This window comes from Rattus norvegicus, chromosome X, assembly GCF_036323735.1.
Source record: "Rattus norvegicus strain BN/NHsdMcwi chromosome X, GRCr8, whole genome shotgun sequence".
NCBI classification, from domain to species: domain Eukaryota; kingdom Metazoa; phylum Chordata; class Mammalia; order Rodentia; family Muridae; genus Rattus; species Rattus norvegicus.
This window is the reverse complement of record NC_086039.1, coordinates 14,707,143-14,722,027: the sequence shown is the minus strand read 5'-3', so window position 1 is coordinate 14,722,027 and position 14,885 is coordinate 14,707,143.

Genomic DNA, 14,885 nt, shown 5'->3' with positions numbered 1-14,885 from the left:
GAGATCCTCTTGCCTCTGCCTCTCGAGTACTGGTATTAAAGGACTCTGTTGAAGTCCCACCTTAGCAAAAAGCTTAAACAAAATAGAATCATTACTTCCTTTTGGAAAAAGGAAGTGTGAAAGATGTCCAAAAAATACTATGGTCCCATCATGCCCTGGACTTAGATAGTTTGCGGTCATAGCCTCACCATAGCTCCTTATGAATACCTTATCCATGGTATAAGCTGAATGCCAGAATTTCAGATATCAAGTTTATGTTTACATTTCCAGCATGTAGCGTCTGGACAGATGGTTCAGAGGTTAAGAGCACTGACTGCTCTTCCGCAGGGCCAATTCTTCAATGGTTCAATTCCCAGCACTCACATAGCAGCTCATATCTGTAACTCCACTTCCCCAGATCACCACTGCATCGCCAGTTCCAGCGGTCTGACAACCTCACACATGACATACAAGCAGGCAAAACACAAATTAACATAAAATAGAAATAAAGAAATCACCTTTTTAAAGTTTCCAATATGCAGGTGAATAGAAAGGAACCCAGGAGTATTAAATACTTGCCTTCAACGGAGTCATTTTTATTGTGCTCAGTAATCACATCCCTTCTAGAAACAAGTCTGTGTGTATGATTCAGTTACAAATTATTCACAACCTACAACTTGAAGGCCCTTGGAAAGACTTTACCTTTGACATTAGCAGACCACATTTAGTAGGTAGAAAGGTTGGAAAATGCAGCTGTTTCTTTCCAGTGGCAACACGCTTGGCTACAATTGAGTTCTGTTACTAAGGGAAACAGAGGCATGGATACCAGCCATCTATAGCTCTCTGACTTTGCTGACATCCTCTTGTTTCTAATGCTTCTGATCTAAGCATTCCCCTTATTCTCTGCCAGCAAAATCAGAGGCTGGTCTGGTCCCACATGGCTCGCATTTGTGTGGGAGATGGATAGTGCAGCACTTAGATATTTTTTCTTGAGCAGCACTGATAAGGCAGAAGAAAGGAAGGGCCAGCTAGGACAGATGGTGTGGCACTCTCGGAATTGTAGGATAGGGAAAGAAAATTCATACAGGGGTCAAAGCTCTGTCTTTGATGACTGCAAAAGTAATGAGAATTTTGATGAGCTGTTGATATTTCCATTTCTTCCTGGGGATCGTAAACACCTAGGGTGGTCTCTGTGTGAATTGGCAGGACAAGACTTAGTGGCCCTGTAGAGCCTGGGTGTGAGCTATATCCTTGTTAGTACTTTCTCCTATTTCACATTCTTGCTTCATTTTCAGAGGACGACGTTGGGAATCATTTCTGGCCTTTGGCACTGTGACACATGTGTTGGAGGTGCAGACTTTCTGCTTAGGCCAACTCCTGAGTTACCAAGAAACTCTTCTGACTTGGCATAATCCAAAATTCCTTTGGGGGAGGAGGAGTGTAGTTGAATACTTTCCCATTCTGCTGCAGGGATAATGACTTAGCAGGAGGCCATTGTGTTTGCTCCTTTAAGAACCCCAGGGTACAAGAGTCAGTCCTCAGCCAACACAAACGATTTATTCTACCATTTCTGACTCTTATCAAGATTTGTCTTGCGGGTTCCCATTTGGAGGAAGACTGGGGGGGGGGAAGATAGGGATCTTTTAATTGTGGATTTCTAGGAGATGAAGTCTGTTCTAAATGTTTAAGCCCAGAGTTATGTGGACACTTTCCTAAATCTGTAAATTATGTCAAGTAGTTAGCAAAGGAGAAAAGCAGAGGATGGGTAGCTGATAATGAAGTCAGATTCAAAGTCTTTGAGAAGTGAGGAGAGGAGTGGAGAAGAGAGGAGAGGGGATGGGAGGGGACGGGAAGGGAGGGGAGGGGAGAGCAAAGGAGGGCAGGGGAGGAGAGGAGAGTTAGCTTACATATCTCTCAGGAAGAGACTACTTTCAAAAGAAGGCATAAGGCTGTTCTGGTTTTTTTAGATCATGCACATCCTTACCTCAGCAAACAGTTTTTTTTTAATTTTTGGTAAATATATGCTTCCAATTTTCTAGTCACAGCCTAATCCTATGACCTGATGCTTGGTAGGAGTTGTAGCTTTCTCTTGATAAACGTCAATTTTATAACAATACCTTTCTGCTGGAGATAGGGCTCTGGTGATTATTTCAAGGAAAAAGAACTTTCACAGTTGTTAAGTCAAAGCATCTTGTCTAAGGAATGCATTTATTCTTGTTATAGAGAAAAAATTTTTTTTGGTCTAAAGTTTATAAATTTGTATTTCTTTCCGAGAAGGGTCTCACTATTTATATGAGGCTTGTCTTGAAGTTCTGATTATCTTTCCTCAACCTCCTGAACTCTGGGGCTCAGAGGCATGTGCCACCAGATCCGGTTAAATTCTTATTTATTCTTGAAGTGTCTTTTTCCAAATGAGCCTATGATAGCATGCATTTTATGAATGAGTTGTGACACCATAAAGAAATGGGCCATAGCATAGATATTTGTCATATCATAAAGAAGCCCTTTGATCTGAGTCAATGTAGTAATGCTAAGTAAGATCTTTATGTCAGTAACAAGGCAATTCATTTATTTTGGTTATTTTATTAACATAATTGTTTCTTTATTCTGGAAACCATGGTTATATAACTCATGCCCATGTATTTGTAGCTATTACATCTACATTCTACTTCATAGGAAAGAACAGTGTCTTCCATTTTGAGGTCATGGACGTTAAAATGGAGAAAAAATAAGCCACTGGGTTCTACAAAGTGAAAACTTCAACTACGTAAATCAAGCAAGTCAAGCTTCCGGTTTTTTAGGCACATTGATTTTTTAGATGGCCTTGTTTATTTCCATCTGTTCCTTGGGTGAATGAGAGCTTGAATAAAGTTCTTCCAACTAAAGGAGATGCTGAGACCTGTACTACTAGGTTCACATCAGCCATGTTATTTCCAGTGGTGGGTTTTCTCCAACTACAAAGCAGATGAGTTTATGACTTTAAAATTGTTATTTGGATAATGGATATTGTGTGGGAAGAGATGTTCCAAATACTGAAGACCCAGATGCAAAAAGAGAAACGTGATATGAGATGAGGCAAAAATAGGGACTCTTGACTATGAAACAGAGTGACCCAAGAGACGTCCTTATTTAGCCTTAGAAAAAGAATCAAGGTGACCTGCTGGAAGCTGACAATAGTTGTACCTTTCTTTAGTTTCTCCAAGGGCTTCAGATTAAGGTGGAAATTATTTCTTACAAAGCTAACTCCATTTGTACACAATTTTCCCCAAAGCAATTTCTAGCCATTTAAATAACCTAGGCTGACTTTTAAAAGTCTCCTGTGAGACATAGCTTGCATATGATGCTTCAACACTCAGTAAACGTGGAAGTGTCATATGAGTGTCTAACCTTACAATAGTGCAAGATAAATCTGCCTGGAAAGAAAATGTTAGGAGTCTGCTAAGTCCTCACCAGGCTGTAGCTTAAGTAGTAGTAGTAGTAGTAGTCGTAGCAGCAGCAGCAGGAGCAGCAACAAACTAGTATTAAAATTCTTATAAGTTGAGGCATGAACTGTACAGAAAAATGTAATTGAATATTTCTGTCTAATCTAATGCTTTTCCTTTCCAGAATCACTTTAAAGCTAATTAAAAATAATTCTGATAAAGTGGCTGCTTCTATGAATGTAGTGTATTATTATTTGTGCTTATGCTTGAAAAAGCAGATAATTTGAAAAAAGGTTTGAGCTGAAATGGACTCAAAGGATTCAATGGTGTATGTGTGGGGGGGTACATATACTTTTTGTTGATGCTATAATGTATTTTGTTTATTATTTTGGTTTGGGGACAGGGTCTAAGTATGTAACTTAGACTAGGCCAGAACTCTGTTGACCAGGTTGGCTTCAACCTGACCTGATAGGCCCACCTCTGGTCCTGGGTGCTAGGAGGAAGGGTGGGAGCCTCCATGCTTGGACAGAATAGCTTTTTTTTAAATTTTTTTTTTGTTTTTTTTGGTTCTTTTTTTCTTTTTTTCGGAGCTGGGGACCGAACCCAGGGCCTTGCGCTTCCTAGGCAAGCGCTCTACCACTGAGCTAAATCCCCAACCCTAGCTTTTTTTTATCAACTTGTTTGTGACAGAAACAAGACTAGAGTTTAGGGCTTATTTATTTATTTGTCTATTCATCTATTTATTTTTTCAGCTTCTGGATCTTTGTTCCTTTCATTGCTCTCAGTTCCTTGATCTCCCTATTTAGATGGTTTAATGTTACCTTCCCATGAGCACTATCCCCCATGCTTCTCGCAGGCTTTTATCCTTGGCAACGAATCCGTAGACATTTGCAACATTACTACTTTGTACGGTAAAGGATAATTTGACAATACAAATAAATAATTGTTAAGTTTTCTCTCAGAATAGACTGATTCTCTTTATCTTAAAAGAAGAGTTTAGTTTTTCTCTTAGGAGGATTTATCTTTTTCTACCTTGATGGCCATTGTGGGCCTTTATCTAATGCAAGCTTATACTACCAAGCTCATTGTAAGAATGTCAACATTCAAAGTCTGAGTAAGACAACTTTAAAGAAAATGCAAAGTCCTTGGTTTGTTGTTGTCTCATTCAGATCATAATAAATATTTCATTCCCCATCTAATGGATTTGGCTTGGAGGTACCTTACATAGCCATATTGTGATGCTAGGGTTTGGTTTGTTTTAAAAATTTATAGCAGTTTCAAGCAGAAGTTAGATCTGTTCTCACAACTGCCAATACTGCAGGCCATTTTCTAGAAACATCTTCTCAAAAAAAAAAAAATCAAACACACATTACCCAAAGAACCCAAAGATTCAGCAGTTTCTGATTCTGATCTTCAGAGACATCAACTTTTTCTTGGCAAAGTGTAAGTCAGGGAGGAATTGATGAAGTCTGATCACCGACTGCAAGGAGTTCTGCCTGGGGATGGAAAGAATGGAAGGAGATGTCTCCAACATCGCTTTCTCATTTAATTCAAAACTCATCTCCCAGCTGAGAAGTAGAAATAGTAAGAGAATCAACATAACCTCGAAATAAAATGAATTACCATTATTTTGTCTTTCTCATTTTAAAATTATAAATGCATTGAATTAGATGTTTATTTACTGTTTGACTCAGCAATTCCATTTCTAAATAGTCATTGGAGAAAATTAAAAACCCATACCTACCTAAACACTTCTACATGGTTTTTATTTTATATCTAAATGTCTGAAGCTGGAACCAACCTAAACCGGTCAGGAATAAAGAATAGACTAGGAGTTAGCAAAAGGAAACACACATTATTGTTAAGTAGGATAACATGAATGAATCTCAGCACTTTGCTGACTAAAACGAACCAGCGAAAGACTCAAGTATTACTCCATTTTTTATAACATTTAAGAAGTGGAAAAACGACCCTCTAGTTAAAAAACAAGACAAAACAAAATTTCAGAATAGTGTTGCTTAGGGGATAAATGCTGATAAAATGGATTTCAGGAAATAGATGTTTGAGATGCCGTTGGCATGTTGGAGTTGTTCAAACTTGGCTCAGTTAGCGTGATAGCTTAGATAGCTCTTCCTGGTCCTAAGTATTGCATACGGGATTTAATTACTATATTTACTTACATGCTATATATTTATCTACTATATTTACTTATTAGATAGATGAGACTTGTATATTCCCTCTTCTTTCTACCCAAAAAAGAGTCAAATGTCCTTGGAATGCTTGGTGAGAATCAGCTCTAGTTAAGAACTGCTGGGCATTGACCCTTGCCAAAGTGTACACTTAAATTGGGAACCCTCATTTTACTGTATGCAAATGATATTTAAATGAATCAAATAAAAAAAAACCCTGAGTCCTATAAGGTAAACAAAAGACTAACTTTACAAAGGAAAAAATGAACAAGTCCTACATCTGCCAGGTTACCAAGGCCTATATCAACAAGAGTCCTATTAAAGTACTGTATATGCTCTTGAAGTGATGCGGTGATACCTTACCTCTGGGATCTTCCTCCCCAAAGCACACAGTCTGAGTCTCATCTTGAATAAAGCAGATAGCATGCAATAGAGAGTTGGTTTGCAAAATGCAGGACCAATGTTCTTCCAGATGGTCAAGGTCATTGAAGACAGGGCCAATATGAGAGAAACTGTCAAAGTCAAGAAGAGCTTAAGCAGACGTGATGACTATTTATAATGAGGTATCCTGGATGGGATCGATCCTCGAGCAGAAAAGGAACATTAGGTTAAAAGCCAAAGAAATAGAAAATATTAATAAAGCACTTCTGTTCATAAACTGTGACACACATGCCACATAGGCAAAAGCAGTTAGTAAGGTGACAGAATCTGTACGTTGGATATGACAATGCACTGTCGTTTCTCCACCATCTTTTCAATTTAGCTGCAAATCTAAGATCGTTCCTTTTAATGACTCGGAGTCAATTCATTCAGATCTGATCTTAAGGTCGTTTATGAGCTCAAAATAATAGGGGTGAATGACAATGACAATAAATGTCTTTGCCATGTTTGCAGTCAGCAGAATTAAAAACAAGCAAAAGCAAAACAGCAAGAGGTGGTGGACCACTTGAAAAGTGTTGCTCTGTGCTTGTGGGGAGACAGGAAAGAAAAGACTTTGATGATGCAAAGCATAACCTCATAGATATAAAGACTTCTTAGTCTGCTCAGTCCAGAGAGCCCAAGGATGGCTTTCTGAACATTGAGTGTGTCACAATTTCAGAAGAATATGGAGAGGTGTATTTATAATGGTCTCCTCTGAAGGAATTTTGTTTCTTGTCCTATAGGTAAAAAATTGAACTGCGTAATTCCTGATGGACTTCATCCAACTGTCTCTCCTGTTTTTATGAGAACATGAGGGTTTTAGTCACTGCCATCTTGTTTTTGCTGACTCCTTTGGATTATAATATTACAGTAATAGAAGCCCATTCTGGTTTCCTTCTCTCTTCGTACAATTTCACAAAGCTGATCCAACTTGAATATCTCATAAATATGTAAAAAATGTAGTTAACTCCATTTGCATCAAATAAGTACAATAAGGCTGAGAGGGGGTAGCAATAGAGATTAAAAGTAACCCCAATTCATGTGTTAGGGAAGGGATGAGAAGTGATACCATTGTAGCCAACTGGCAGCTGGAAGGGTAGTGAATTGTTAAGGCCACAGTCACAGACCTTTAATTGATGGCTTTAACATCTGTAGAGAAATCCTGTGTAAATCTGAATGAATGGTTTAGGTACAGTGCTCAGTGTGTCTGTGTGATCAAGTCACGGAAGAGATGGCAAAAGAATAAATAAATACATTCAATCCTCTGTTTGTGTTGCCCAGTCTCCAACTGGTGGAGACTGTTTTCTCTGTCATGGCTTAATTAAAGCCTTATCTTTATGACTCAACTGGAGAAGCTTCTATAACAATGCGGGTAACAACCAAGCCACACACCTCTACCTAACAATTATCCTTCACTGGCTCGATCAGGTCAAGCCTCTGAAGCAACCAAGAAAATACCGATCACAAAAAAATGATCTGTATGTATTAGTGTGAACTTGGCTTTGACACTCGGCCACATTTCTTTAGCTTAGGATGTATCAGGGAGCAGGTCACAGTACTTCCCACGTGACACGCCTGCTGTGATTCAGGCTGAGCTTGATTTGACCCTCTTGTCAAGGTCAGCATCACGGATCTCTAACGTGAGACAATAGAAGACCAAGCAGCACTTTATAAGCTATGTGTACCGGAAGGTGTGTAACACTTATTAGAACGAACGAAGGAGGCTTTCAGCTTCCCCTTGTGATTTGTGCAGCAGAGGTAGGGTTATTTATACATTAAACAACAACGAAACAACAAAACCACCCTGATTCATCTGGGTGATGCTGGGCTTGTAGATGTTGCTACAGAAATGAAAACAAACATACTTGGCTTTGGAATTTAGCAAATGAAGTCCCGTGGCACTCTGAGGGTGGGTCCAACAGCAAGCAAAGCCCAATTCCAAATGTCTCCATGCATGGCTGTCTCTTTAGGAACAGGTCCTAAAGGACCTCTCAAAGGTCCTTTCCTTTAGTCCTTTTATATTATCTATTTTATACTATCTATTTCTAGAGCAAAGGAACCCTAATTATCTTTTCTCTATTATCTTTTCTCCCTCTCAAAATTTCTGGCTTTCTCTTTAGTAAAAATGTCTAATTTATAAAGTAGGAGATAATGGTTTCCATAAGCAATGGCTCCAAAACAAACACTTTTAGTATTTGGTATATTTCATGGAAACTCTTTTCCCCCTAATATGTGGGCATTACACAATTTTGATCAATTATGTACAATTTTCTAAGCTATCTTGATTCATTAAAATTTTACACTGTTGTTGAAAGTTAATTTTGAAGTGAAATGTTCTCTAGAATAGAGGTACTGCGTGGGCTAAGTACCTTGGAGTCAAAATGATTGCAATGCTGACCTTATTCCTCCAGTTTCCATGTCTGTGAAAGGGCAAGAGATGTCAATTTCATTTTCTACAAAATGGCTGTATTATTGGCTGTATCCTATAGTGTGTGGAAGAATTAAATGAGATCTAAAGTTCTCTTGTGTAGTTTCTGTAGGTGGCAGATGTGAAAGAACATAGGTTAGCTGATCCATCATCATCGACCAACTCTTGGAAGTGGAGTTTGTTCCTAAGATTCCCATTGCAATGTAGGTTTACATATATTTAGAATTGTTTTCTTAGGAGAAATTCCTCACAGTGAAACATAAGGCATGACCAATTTTTAAGGCTTGGCTCAAACGTCTTTCTGGACTTTTGAATCTTTTTTTTTCTTTTTTTCAGAGCTGGGGACCGAACCCAGGGCCTTGTGCTTGCTAGGCAAGCGCTCTACCACTGAGCTACATCCCCAACCCCTGGACTTTTGAATCTTAACAGGCATCAATGGTTTGTGACTGTGGTCAACTAGCTCTACGTTTGAAAGCCAATTTTTTTCATTTTCATTTTAATTATTTTGAATCATGTGTATATACCTGTGTACAATAGTAGAGGTTCTCCTGGACACCAGAGGAGTCCGATCCCCAAAAGCTAGATTTACAGGTGCTTGTCAACCGCCTCATTTAGGTAATGGGAATTGAACTCAGATCTTCTCAAGAACAGCATGTGCTGTAAAGCTCTGAGCCGTCTCTTCAGCCCCTGGACACATTGTCTTAATTTCAGTACTTTGGCTAATGTTATAAGTAAATATTGATGTCCTATTGAAATATGAATTTATGCGATTATCTAGTAACTTTTGGTGTTTTTCATATGCTTGTCTACTTTTGTGAACTGTCTGCCCATCAGCCAACATACACCATCAGTAGATGTTACATCTGTACTAAGATATTTTGGGAACACATACAGGTGATGATAAATATGACTCAAGATCCGTTAACACATCAGTTTATTGACAGTGCTTCTCTTACTAGGCACCAAGGAGTTATCTTGGCATAATATTAATCATTTTGAATATTCTGCTCATGAAAGTGGCTAATCTGAAGGCCCCTTTGGCAACATCTTCATTTAGGATATATGCTTCAGTGTTGGGGATGATATGTAACACATCCTGGGTCAATGAACCACCATAGTATAAATGGTTCTGTTTTGTATTTTGGAGACAGATTCTCTCTGTGTAGCCCTGACTGTTTTGGAACTTTGTTGATCAGGCTGACCTAGACCTCAGAGATCTATCTGCAGCTATCTCCCAAATTATGGCTTTACAGGGATGTGCCACCACACCCGACTTCATGGGATGAATTTAAATGTCATATTCATAACTGAAACAAAGATGAGTGGATGGAATTGCTGCAAAAGGAACAAAGCAGAGATGAAAACTGACTAATAATATTGGAGTACCCAGGTGTCTCTGAAGAAAATAAAGCACACTAAATTGTTTTAGTAACTGTAAGGCGATAGGGTTGATGTAAACCTAGAGTTCTTCTTTGAATTCTTAGATGGATAACTCTGCCCTAAATTTGGCAACCTAACTGTAGGCATCTTGTGGTAGCCACCTGTCTCCACACCCACTCTACAGATGAAGCCCAGATTACAAATCACCTTAATTTAGCACGAGGATGTGGTAGCTGTGGCATCTGTGGAGTTGAGTGACATGGAAGAGTGCAGTGGGTGGTGTAGGTGACAAGTGTCTTCTTAGGTTTAATGGTATGTGTAGGATGGCCCAACAGCTTACAGTAATTTCATTGAGTTGTTTAATATAATGGTGGCTTTGGACCAAATTTCTCTTTAGGGTTCTTTTGCTCTGGAGCTATTTTACCTTCATAAGATAAACTGAAAGAAGAGGTGATGGGTAGAAATGGGGATTAAGAAGGCAAAAAAAGGCCCTACAAATGGTCTGTCAGGTAAAAGCTGCCATTTGCTTCCAAGCCTACCAAGATCACTCCGATTCCTAGATATAAGGAGAGAACCAACTTTAGCAAGTCTTCCTTTGCCTTGCCTTCCCCACTCATGTGCCTCACCTGCACTCCACCCTACCCTCACACAGGAAAGAAATGCAAATTAAATAAAATAGGGCAGACAAGCCAGGTGGGTGCAAATGAACTAACAAAACTCAGTTCTTCAGTATACAAGAGGAAAGAAGAGAGGTTGGGGATTTAGCTCAGTGGTAGAGCGCTTGCCGAGGAAGCACAAGGCCCTGGGTTTGGTCCCCAGCTCTGGAAAAAAAAATTAAAAAAATACACCAAAAACAAGAGGAAAGAAGAGGGGGAGGAGAGGAGAGAGGAAGAAAGGGAGGGAAGATAATACAAACAGCAGGCTATTAATTGATACTCTTTACAAAGATGTCTTACAGGAGGAAGCAGTGGCTGGCTCATAATTATTCGATCCTTTCACATGTATATTTTGTACTGCATAGGTTTGAATCCAAAGTCCAGTGTGTTCTAAGTATGTTCTGCCCACAGAGCTACATTTGCAGCCATTTGATATGTCATTGACAACCATGGTGTTTCACACTTTTTTCCCCCACACATCATTACCATGATTCTGGGATTTATAAAACCTGGTACTCAAAATATGCCCTGATGAGAAAAAGCTGAGCTTCTTACTTTGATCATATCTTAAAGAGGAGAAGGAAAGATAAAGAATTATTGAGAATCAGAAATTTGGTGAAGATTGCCCTGACAGAGTGGAGTTTATTAGGAATCAACTGGGATAGGTTGAAAAAAGCAAGAAGATTTTGACATGGGTGGTATTTCCACTGGAGTGAGCTTTTTCATCTCTAGTCCATAATAAACAATCAAACCATTTGTTTGGATGTGATGGCTCTGGAAAGGTGGAGGCTCTAGCCTCAGTAGCCAGTCTACCACAGGGTAGAGAAATTTGGCTCCCAAATCCAGTTCTGAAATGAGAAGATCAGGAAGGCTTCCTGGCTTTCACAGGTCAAGTCTGTGATTAAGGATCAGTGCTGGGGTTTTTACTATCTTGACCCTCCTCCCCTGAGAGCTCTTTTTTCTATGCTATTAATCACGCTTTTGTCTTAGCTTCTTGCTGGCGAGGAGGAACAAGAGGAAGTTTGGGAAAAATAGTTGAAGCCTAATTGCTGCGGATGGGTGTGCAGTGAGCCTAAACGCCTTCCACATTATTTGAAGAATGGCTTGAAGATGAAGAAAAGGGAATTGTGACCTTCCTAGAAGTTTGATGTGACAAATAATTTCTTTAAATTTGACTCTATTTACTCATTCATTCATTCATTCATTTATTCATTCATCCACTCATTTATATTGGGGTGGAGGAGGCTTGTACCATGATCAGTATATGGAGGTCAGAGGAAAACTTGGTTGGGCGCTCTCCTTGCGCCATGTGTGTCCTAGGACGCTAAATCAGTTGCCAGGCTTGGCAGCGAGCGCTTTTGCCCACTCAGCCGTTTTCATCAGATTAAATTAGCATCCTTATGACACTTACTTTTTATTAATGGCACGTGGAAGACGGAAATCTTTCATTTTTCCCTACATTTTTCATAAGGATGTCTTGAGCAAGCCGAAGTAAAAGCCAAGGTTGAAGGAGTAGATAGTAGGAACAACTGAGAACACTTCTCTTCCCGTTTTCTTCTTCTTTTCTCTCCCCATTCCTCCTCCCCCTCTTCTTCGTTTCTTGTGCAGTGAACAACTGAATTTTCTTGGTTCATTTTTCACCCACCTGCTTTGTCTGCCCCATCTATGTAATCATTTTTTACACGACCTTTTATGTGCAGGCAGGATGGGATGCAGGCAAAGTGCATGAAGAGGGCACAGGAAGACTTTGCTGGAGTCAGCTCTTCCCTTCCAGCCAGGGCTCGAACTCAGCTTGGCACACTTGGGGGCAAGCACCTGCCCTTTCTGGGCTGGACCATTTTGAGGGACCTTGTCTGCCTTCCTAAGGCCCACTTCCACATCAGTGCCACCTCTCACATGCCGTGTCTGTAGAGATATCCTAGACCAGTAAACTAGCCTCAAAAGGGCCATAAAAATTTTGGGTCCAAGGCATGGTCAAATATCAGTGAGCATTCTAGTCTTTGATCCAGATTTGATGAGATCCAGATTATACTTTATGTAAGTCTACTAGAATGTCGGCTCCAGATGTGCAGGGAGAGAGTTGCCTAAAAGCAGATTTCCAGGGTTAAGCATACACACTAGGTTTTCAAAGGACCCATGTTGAAAGATAAGATTAAGAAACAGGTGACACCGGTAAACATTGCATGTTTGAGGTCAGCTCCAAATACCACTTTTATTGTTCTAACCTCGATCCTGCCCAAATCAGCACTGTCTGAATCATGTCCGAGGTAGAGAAACAGAAAGGGACTAGGTGATCTTTTTGGCTTGTGGCTTCTGCTAAGAGTGCCAGGTCATTATCCAGGTGTGAATAGAGCTAAGTAAGGGAAACTGGGACGTGAGGAAGAGGAAGCCTGAATGAGCACAGGAATAAATACTTACTGGATAATGAAGGGAAACTGTTATCCTTCATATTGCATTGAAAACTGAACGCGTTTTTGGTAGGCTATTCAGTCCTAAGCTTTTTTTTTTAATTTTTAAAAAATTTTATGGCATATGCACTAATGTTTTTCTATGACATGGCACTAATCATGAAATAACTTAAAACTAACCCTTGAAATCCCTCATCCAGCCTTGATATGGGGGTTAGTGTTTCATTTTATTGCACCTTGTTAAGCCCTTTTCAGTTGATATCTCTGAGAGTCCTGCCCTTTCTGAAGGAAAGCAGAGGAGGAGTGGACCTAGAAGCGGGGGTGGGGGTGGGGTGGGGGGTGGGGGGGTGGGGGGGTGCAGGGGAACTCGGAGGAGTGGAGGGAGGGGGAAACTGCAATCCAGTTGTATTGTATGCACAGAGAATAAATAAAGAGGAAAAGAAAAATAAATCCCAGATTGGCTTCTCTGGGACCCAAGCTCAGTTGTGAACACAGTGCAGCCACAGCTTCTTCTTTTAAAAATTACTGAAAAGCACTTGGAGAAATATTACAAATTTCATGCAAATGAATGACACCTCAAGGGATATAAGATATATCCAAAACGTTTACTAATAGTATATTGTATTTTGGTCTATTTATCTCATATTTCTCCATGTGTATGTTGTACTAACAACATATTTTATTTAATGGTGACTGCATGGAAGAACAATTTTCCAGTTGATTGTACTTTTTGTTTGTCTGTTTAATACTTACATCTTAAATCTAATTATTAGTTTAAGGGCACATCACTCAGAATATTAGTAGGCCAAAGAGGGTGTTGAGGTTAGTTAATTTTGGGGTGGGAGTGTGTAGGTGGGTGAGCACCCTCGTGGAGGTAGGAGGAGGGGGAGTGGAATGGAAGTTTTCAAAGGGGAAACCGGGAGGAGGGATAACATTTGAAATGTAAATAAACAAAATAACCAAATTTAAAAAAAACAAAAACAAAAAACAAAAGAGTTTAGTTAATTTTAATAGTTATGGGGCTCCAGATCTAAAATGCAAATATACACAAAATGCAATTACATGAATAATCTGATACAATTTCTAATTACTCTGCTTTTGATGATAAGTGTCTACATGGCAAGTGGACATATACAAATATTGCTACTAAAAAAATATTGCTACTTGTTATAAAATGTCTTTGTTCCAGGCTTTATTCTTACAGACTTCGATATTAACTGTCACATATCCAGAAGAAAGGGTGGATTCTTGGAGACAAGGATGGCAACAGTTTTATTAATATATTTCTTTGATACGATGTTTATATGTAATTAAAAGTAAAGTGTTCTAAATTTCTTCAAAATAATTTTTTTAAAAAAAGTTATCCCAGGGTTGATAGACTAGTGGATTGTCCAGCAGAACCGCATGGTTTAAACCCCTATATGGTAGTCAGGATGTCTTTGTAAGCAACATAAATGAATAAAGTCCAAAAAATTCTTTTTTTCCCACATGGAAAGGTTTAATGAAAGAAGAGTAGAAGAGGGGAGAAGTAAAGGCCAGCCATGAGCATGTGGAGAGAATGGGGGAGGGGAATGGGGAGAGAAGGGACAGAGGGGAAGAGGGCAGGAGAGAAGAGAAGAGAAGAGAAGAGAAGAGAAGAGAAGAGAAGAGCAAGTCCAAATAATTCTATTGTTTAGGATTTTCCTACCTACTTGAAGAAATTACGCAGACAGTAGATATACTTAAATTTAATCTGTGTCAAGTTGGGATTTCGGTAGTAGTTGTTATATTTTCATCTTTAATTTTATTTTAGGAGGGTGGGTGTTTTGTCTGTATATATGGCTGATCACCATGTGTGTACCTGGTGCCCAAAGAGGCTGAAAGCAGATGTTGGATCGTCTGGAACTGGAAAAAGAGGTGGCGATGAGCCATCATGCTAGGAATTGAACCTGGGTCCTCCGGAAGGACAGCCAATGTTCTTAACTGCTAAGCCACCTCCCAGAGCCCTTGGGTAGTAGCTCTAC